The sequence below is a fragment of the Coptis chinensis genome, chromosome 5 (genome assembly GCF_015680905.1).
Source record: "Coptis chinensis isolate HL-2020 chromosome 5, ASM1568090v1, whole genome shotgun sequence".
Taxonomy (NCBI): domain Eukaryota; kingdom Viridiplantae; phylum Streptophyta; class Magnoliopsida; order Ranunculales; family Ranunculaceae; genus Coptis; species Coptis chinensis.
Genome location: NC_141460.1, coordinates 35185776 through 35194620, shown reverse-complemented (window position 1 = coordinate 35194620; position 8845 = coordinate 35185776). Strand labels below are relative to the sequence as shown.

Sequence of the window (8845 nt, the reverse complement as noted above, 5' to 3'; positions counted from 1 at the left end):
AGGACAAGAATATTTGTATTTACAGAATGTATATTGGAACATCCATGTGCCAAGGTGTATATCAATGTACTGTTTAGTTTGATTTATAAGTCAACATCACTTATTCGTGTGTTCTCTTGCAAACGCTTCTTTTCCTCACCGGACATAATTGTTGAGAGGTGGTGTCTTTGAATCCTAATCAAAGCACTCGAGAAGTGTTCTAGTTCATATGGCCCAGAAGGGAAGTTAATTATAGAAAGCAGAAGTTATAATTGTGGTTTTACTCTGCGTAATTGGTGCTTTCCTGTGTTCAAGTCCATTGCACTGATTTGTGGTTCACAAACTTCCTTGCAACAGTTTGGTGTATATGATAAGTAAGAATATTTTGTGACTGATTTTTATATTCTTTCCAATCCATATCTTGTTGGAAAGTGTGTTGATTTGTCTTGTTCAAATGACATTATTTTTTGTTTCATATACTGATGCAGTAGTGGAAAGATGAGTGTTAAAGATTGTTCCTCAATTCTGCACCACCTTCTGAAGTTATGCGAAGTAACCTTTTTGAACTTAGTGTCTGATCAAAAGGTAAAAGTTATTGAAATTATTTTCATATCTCTTTAGTTAAAGGAAAAAAATTGTACAAGCTAGCTTTCAGAGTATAAAGGTTCTTGGCATCTACCCAGTAAGTTTGTACACTCTAAGTAACCTAGGAGCAACTAGCCTTCCATGAGATGATCCTTGTAGTCGTAGCTCAAATAATATTCTTAAACATTTTGTCTTGTTGTAAACAATTCGAAATCTAATGGGCTGAGGTTGTCACTTTGTGGAAGTTTCCGACCAACACTTGTAAACAATTATAACATTTATAAATGAATATTTGTCATATTAAGTTCGAGCTTTTATGTCAGCTTTTCCAGAACCGTCATCAAATTTATGACGTTTTTTGTTAACTTTTATGACGGGTTTTATAATGACGGTTGTTTTTTAAATGAAAAAAATGTCATTAAACCTGTTTCATGACTGCTAAAAGCAGTCATTACAAGTCTTTTTTTTTAGTAGTGAATGCTCACGAGCCATTGCAACTTCCACCAACCCTACATTAGTAATTTTGCAACTAACCATCTCAGTGTCTCAAGGTCTTAAAACATTACAAAATGTATAGTAACACGTAAATTGAGTAAACAATCAATATTTCTAACACTGAGGTGGGAAGGGGTCTGTGATTTGTGCTTTTGGAGTAAACGGTTGATTGAATAAATGGAAAACATGACTAACATTTCAAAATAAGAAACCTTCCATAAATGAGTTACACAGAGTATTGGTAGCGGAGTAGCACAATAAAATCACAGAGAAAGCCTAAGGACACAACAAATAGGTTCACGTTAGTTTCGTCTGTATAGTTAGAGCATCTTTAGCAGTAATATCAACCTAGTATCAAATACCAAATTCTTAAGAATTTGGTGTTTTTTCAACTTCAGGAGAGTTACATGTTGATGAAAACACCAAAAAAATACCAAACCAAACACCAAATCGACCAATATTTGGTTCCAGGTTTGATGCTATATGAAATCACTTATGCGGTTGTAGGAATACCGCGCGGTTTTGCCAAAACCGCGTGGGCTTGGGCTGCTAAATGGGCTTCTATGACGTGGTTTTGCCAAAACCGCACGGTTTTCCTAAAACCGCGTGCTCTCAATTACAACAACGGGCAAAAAATGGCCAAAAAACGGCTATATCTTTCTAACCCTATAAATTGAAACACTCACCCCATATTTTTACACTCACTTCTTTTCTCTACTATCTACTTTTTATTCTCTACTTTTTACTCTCTATTCTTAAAACAACAATGAGTCAAGAACCAAAATCAAAATCAAGAGGGGCTTCATGGATACAAGAAGAAGATATTGCTCTCACCAATAGTTGGCTACAAGTTAGTCAAGATGGTGTAGTAGGAAATGAGCAAAAGTCGAACGATTTTTGGGCTAGAAATCTAAATGCATTTCATGCAAATTTAGGAAGAATGACCGAACGCAACTTGACGGGTATGAAATACCGTTGGTCTATTATTCAAGCTAATATCAACAAGTTTCATGCTATTCTTTCTAAAATTCAAGCATCTCCTCCAAGTGCCTATAATGACAATATAATGGTAAGTATTTATTTTTTATTTGTTATTTTGATTAACAAATACATTTTTCAATTCTAATTTAGTTTTTACTTAATTGGTAGGTTGAAGAAGCAATAAGTGCATTTGCGATGCATAATGGGGTTTGGAAGTAGATGCAATGCTATAATATGGTGAAAGATTCACCCAAATGGAAAAGGCTACAGTTGAGAAATGATTTGCATTCCACCAAAAAGTCGAAGTCAAACAGTGGGGAAGGAGATTCATCAATTCCAATATCAACTGCGACAACTCAATCAATGGATTATGATCCACACCAAGTTCATGGGCTTGAGGATAGACCTCTTGGAAAGAAAGAAGACAAAAAAAGAAGGCAAAAAGAGAAAGAAGAAGGTGATTCTAAAGTGGTGGAATCCGCTAAGAAACTTGATGCTTTTCTGATGGAACTTTCTAAAACCACCAAAGAAGGCTATGAATTGGAAGCTCAAAGACAGTTGAAGAAAGATGAGATGGAATTCAAAAAACTTCAATTGAAGAAAAGTTCGATGGACTGGAAGCTTCAAATCCAAAAAGAAAAACTTCAATTGAAGAAAGATGCGCTCCGAGTTCGAGAAGATGAAAATGATGCGAAAATATTAGGAATGAAATTAGAATGATTACCCGAAGATGAGAGCGAAATTTGGCAACTCAAAAGGGCAGAAATTTTACAAAAAATGAAGAATCGACTTGGCAATATCACTGGTAGTAGTCAAAGTAGTGCATAGTCTAAATTTGAGTTTATATGTCTTTTAATTTGAGTTTGTATGTTTTTTAATTTGAGTATTTTAATTTGTCTTTTAATTTATGTCTTTTAATTAATGACGTACTTTAATTTAAGTTTGTATTTTAATTGAATATTTTCTTTTAATTTAAAGTTGATACTTTTTTTCATTCTAAAAAAAATTTGTATTTTCAAAATTCTCATATACATAAATCCTTTTATAAAACCACAAATACATAGAAATAAACTTGGAACACAAATACATAGAAATTAAAACGATAAATAAACACAAAGTCTAAATGAAGTGCAAATAAAAATAGAAATCAAGTCCGCCCATGCCTACTCCACAAATGCTCGACCAAGTCATTCTTCAATCTATCATGAACAACTTTTGAATGAACCCTCTCGATGCCAGATGCCCAACGAGATAGAACAAAGTGGCGTTCATCTTCAGGAGCACCTTCTCTACTTGGTATTTCCAAATCAGGAATATACTGCGGGATATCCGTTTCATGTTCATCTTCCACAATCATATTATGTAAAATAATGCAAGCCCTCATAACAGTAGTCATGTTCTCCAACTACCATAACCTGCACGGATTCGCTAAAATAGCCCAACGCAACTGTAATATACCAAACGCCCACTCTATGTCTTTTCTAGCAGCTTCTTACTTCTTTGCAAAATGTTTGTCTTGTGCAATAGTCAGTTTAGCAATCATTTGAATCAAGGTGGCATACTTAGGATAAATACCGTCAGCCAAGTAATAGCCCATATCATAATGATGGTCATTCACAGTGTAGTTACAAGGAATAGCTTCATCATTGACTATATCATCAAATATTGGTGAGCGGTCAAGCACATTAAGATCATTGTGAGAACCCGCCATTCCAAAAAAAGCATGCCAAATCCATGCGTCACGATCGGCAACTGCCTCCAAAATCACTGTTGGTTTATGTTTATGGCCAGTGTGAGACCCTTGCCACGCAGATGGGCAATTCTTCCATTGCTAGTGCATGCAATCAATGCTTCCTAGCATTCCAGGCCATCCGCGTTTCTCAAACTCTTTAAGCAAACGTTGAATATCTGCAACATTTGGTTTGCGCAAGTATTCACCTCCAAAAATTCTAATAATTCCATCACAGAAATAGCGCATGCATTCATGAACAGTTGGCTCAACAACATGTAACATATCATCTACTAGATCAGCGGCAGTCCCATAAGCAAGCATTCGTATAGCAGCAATTACTTTTATTTTTGGGTTAATCCCAAACTTACCCACACAATTAACTTTTTGTTGAAAATATAGTACATTATGATTAAGATGATTGAAAATACGAGTAAATAATGACTGACCCATACGAAATCGGCGTCGAAAGTCGTGGTCACGAAAATATAGATTTCTTGCCGGGTAGTTAGCATTTACATGAGCCAGTGTTGCCTCGTATTGACGAGGCTTATATTTTCTTCCTTTCTTCGAACCACCATGTGGTCTATAAGAAGACTCCGCTTCTTGCTGACGCAATAAACTCAAACGATGTCGAACCAAAGGTAGAGCAATAGCCACTAATTTACGAGTTTTAACTGCAGTGTTATCATTTGAATAGCTCGAGCTCGATGAAGAATCAGAAAAAGATGAATTAGAAGAAGATGAATGATCCATTGAAAAAATCTTCAAGAGTTTTGGTAGTGTTTTTTTTGGCTCAAGGAGATGAGTTTAAATGAGAGGGAACATGAAAAATGAAGAGAACATCACAAAACCGAGAGTTAAATGGTTATAGCACGCGGTTTTGGCAAAACCACGTGGGCTTGGACCTGTAAGATGAGCTTTAGTGGTGCGGTTTTAGCAAAACTGCGTGGGCTATATGGCGCGGTTTTGGTGAAACCGCGTAGTTGCTTGGTGTTTTTTTAATGTTGCTCCTAAAGTTGCTTGGTGTTTTTTTGGTTTGGTGTTTTTTTGGTTCAAAATTTTGGTGTTTTTTTGGTTGCTCTGCCAAAGATGCTCTTAGTGGCAAAAATAGTATTACATTCTATAATAATATAATCATAGACAATGCTATCTATGTTTTTGGGGAAATCTACAGCGAGAACCGTGTAGTACACATTAGCTTATGAACTGGTAGAAAAACTAAAGGTATGAACTAGTACACATTATCTATGTTTCAGTACATGCCCTTATAGTATTCTATTTTAACAATTTTCCCAAACATATATATGTGTGTGTGTGTGTGTGTGCCAACAACATACGTAACTATTTCATTACACAACTGAAAAATGAGCAAATAACAAAAAGCCAATTGTTGAGTTGAAAACATAGGCATAACATGTAAGAGAAAGAGCTACGGAAGATCATCATATACTTTAGTTAAACATATTGATTAGACAGAATGATAATATCCTTGCTGGAATACCACTATTTCTAGAAGACGAAATAGCAGATACAGATAGGTTCAACACAGTCCTTACCATTTAAAAATACCCAGAGTGCTACTGCATTTAGAAGGTAGATCCATTATATTTGAAGTTGGAACCTTACAGGATCCCTGCATGGTACAAAATAAATGGACATCAATAACTTACTAAAGCAGCACCTAATAGTGTGAAACAACTAAAGATAAGGTATCCTTGAGGGGGTTAGAAAGTTTATTAACAAAAGTTTTGATGTGCTTCTGAACAGTAGAAGTTATTCACATGGTGTAAAGTATGCAAACCCTGTGCATTTTCTTGTACCAGATGAGCCTGAACAAACCAGAAAATGTAATGAGATGAGATGAGTAGATGACAATGGCAACCATTAATGCTTCAACTTGTCTTTAAGGATAGAAATAACTTGCCTTTGTATCATAAAATTAGAGGAAGAAATGATTCTTGGGGACGAACAGCTTGATCTCAAGTATAGTGGCAGCTGCAGCACTTAATTTCTTGTTTGTGTCAAGGTAAAGGCCTCCAATAGATACCAACTCACCATAAGCTGAAGGTTGCCCGGTTCTACCGAATGCAATGGGAATGGATCCCATAAGCACAATCCTAACATACTACACAAACAAAACCAAACTAGTTATATATTATACAGTAGACAAACAAACAAGTAAAGACGTAAGAATCCTTCACAATATTATGTATTCAAAATCATTTAAAGGTTACAAGTTTCTAAAATTCTAATTGGTTTCCTTAAGAATACCTTAACCAGGAAAATCTGAAGTTGTTAGCAATATTCCAGTCCAACTAATGATCTCCTTGTCATGATTGAAGATTCTACTTGCCCACTTGGCATGTTCCTAAACCATTATCAAGCCTATTTTGCTTTCCTTCAACATAAAGTCATGTCAATTCTCTATAAACAGTGCCTATATTACTAATCTTCTTTTATTGTATCACTCCGACCTCCACAATTCTACAATAAAATAATTGTGAAGATAAAGTTCAAAATAGATTTTATGGATAAAATAAAAGCCCAACTAGTTCATGTAGCCAATAATGATTATGAAAAGTTAGACCACCAAGAATCAGTGTTCATGTTAAGAACCAAAACAACTAGAGCTCCTACACCAAGAATTTGTAGTCATGGTCTTTGGGTAGGAACTATGGCCAACAGTAGGACTACTATATAAACTAATGTTTTATGTAGGTTGTCCAACACCTAACAAAATGTGTGTATATATATATATATATATATACAAACCTATAGTGACATCCCTTATGTGACATCTTTATTGTACATCCTATCAAAAAGTGCATTTCAACAATGAATTAGTGTATGATTTTTTGTAGATATAATCTACTCTTCATGGATAAGATCTATACAAAAAATTAGCTCAATCCAATATGTGGAACTTTGTCAAAAGTAGTGTTTAAGTTTGAAATTTTATCTAACGGTCTAGAAATAATTTTAAGTTTGACAAGGCTAGAAATATCGAATTGAGCTAATTTTTTGTAGAGATATAATCCATGAAGAGTAGATTATATCTACAAAAAATCATACACTAATTCATTGTTGAAATACACTTTTTGATAGGATGTACAATAAGGATGTCACGTAAGGGATGTCACTATAGGTTTGTATATATGTCACTATAGGTTTGTATATATATATATACACACATTTTGTTATTCGGATGTACAATAAGGTTTGTATATAGACTTTTTGATATATATATATATATAATAGCAACTGAAAGAGCATGCTCTTTACCTTGAGCCACTGGTTAGTTGAACTTGAGACATCTGCAAATCTAACCAACTTAACCCTCAAGAATCCTCAAACAAAACAAAATAAACAGGTCACTAAAAATAAAATAAGTAAAACAAAACGAACTACTTCTATTCTCGAAGCCAAAAAATTATCACACCATCAACATAACCATTTGTACACGTCCACATGTTCACAAATAACCACATAAACCTGCAAACAAAATACAAAACGTACTCCTAAACAATATACATCTGCCAAAGTTTTATTCCTAAGTGAGCAAGTTTTGTTTTTTGGTTTTCTTTTGAATGGTAAAAATAAAGAGATAGATCTCGGGTAGTAGCTATACTCTCGTGATGGCTGCAAACCACAGGCCTTAGTTTTACCTTTTAAAAAGGAAAATCTCTTGTGTGTGGTAGATCTGTAATAAAAAAGTGCACTCCACCTTTATAGGTTCTCTAATGCAAACGAGCAACTCAAGTAACCAAAAGTTCACATAATAAATTACGGTGAAGTAACATATGCAACAAATTAAAGCGTTATTATTGTTTCTTCCTTAATTTGACATATATGTATAATTAGCTCACTTCATAATAACAACCACATACATTACTTTGCTCTGGAATACTTTAATGCGCTTGACTCGAGGGAAAAATACAATGTTCAAGGGCAAAGTTCTGTAACATTTATAACAAAAATTTCTCTACTAGTAGTTTTAGCATTTTCCAAAGTCTAAACTAATAAACAAACAAATTTTCATATGCATAGCTCGATCAACTAATTGCTTCATGGTTAGTAGCTAGCCATTTACTAAGAAAGGACTCTATTTCTGTTCAAACAAAAGATACAAAAGATTCTATTTCAAAATACAAAGGCTCAAAGTGAAAGACCTTAGCTCACTCCTCAGTTCTACCAAATAAGCACCAATAGCATCAATATCAACCTTTGAAGAACAACTATTGGTAAGTCTACAACAAACCAAAAGAAATTTTGGATAAAGCCAACATTTTCAAAACTCAAATTGATAAATCGAATAACAGGCTGAATTGTGCACTCATTCATACGACCCTAAAGCCCTAATGGACAAATTTCTGAACAGCACACTACTATTGAAATTTTCAAAACCATTAAAAGAAAGTTAGGAACGAATTACCTCCATAGCTGACACAAACAAAAAAAAATCCGTCTTTAAATGAGCTGACACCATGACCCATTTTCGAGCGTCTCTTCTTTGTTAGCCCAAAACTCCAAAAAGAGGAACACTAAATTTTTTTTTAAAAAAATGTGAGGCCGGTATTCAAGAAAGAGAGAAGATAGAGTGTGACACCTAACATGGGTGGGTTCTCAACTTCTCATTGATGTTACAAGAGGTTAGAAATTAAATAGAAAAAACACATCGGATTATTAAACTACTACTAGCCATGCAGCCCTTTAAGAAGGGCGGTTAATTTTTCAAAAAAAATTAATTGGGCTTTTGTTCACCTATAAATTTAAGCCTAGTAAATTTGGGTCTTTTTAATTTTTAAAAACTTTTGTTGGGCTTTTGTTAATGAATTTAGATTACATAAAACTGTAAGTGAGCGTACCACTTAAGAGTTCGTGTAGCTTTATCCCCTGGATATATGACAATAATTGAAATCTATTAGATTGATTTCATTATATTTTTAATAGCATCACCATGCCACCACAATTTTATAAGATTCTTACACATAAAAATGAAATAAGTCTAATTAAAATACACCAATTAAATGGATAGGTCCTTGCCTCTTTGGGCAGTTTGTAACAACATAGAGC

General features: G+C 34.2%; 1 long non-coding RNA gene across 3 annotated transcripts; it reads right to left on the bottom strand.

Annotated features, from left to right (window-relative positions):
- Positions 1 to 5091: 5091 nt before the first annotated feature.
- LOC147497384 (uncharacterized) lies at positions 5092 to 8404 on the bottom strand. 3 transcript variants are annotated; one of them, XR_015197108.1, is made up of 5 exons: positions 8205 to 8404; positions 7055 to 8019; positions 5697 to 5897; positions 5554 to 5601; positions 5092 to 5405 (listed from the first exon to the last, which is right to left on the bottom strand). It is a non-coding gene; the product is annotated as an uncharacterized LOC147497384 (long non-coding RNA). The 3 variants fall into 3 exon arrangements; XR_015197109.1 differs by lacking the exon at positions 8205 to 8404 and having other exon boundaries at positions 5514 to 5601; positions 7055 to 8127; XR_015197107.1 differs by lacking the exon at positions 8205 to 8404 and having other exon boundaries at positions 7055 to 8127.
- Positions 8405 to 8845: the final 441 nt, after the last annotated feature.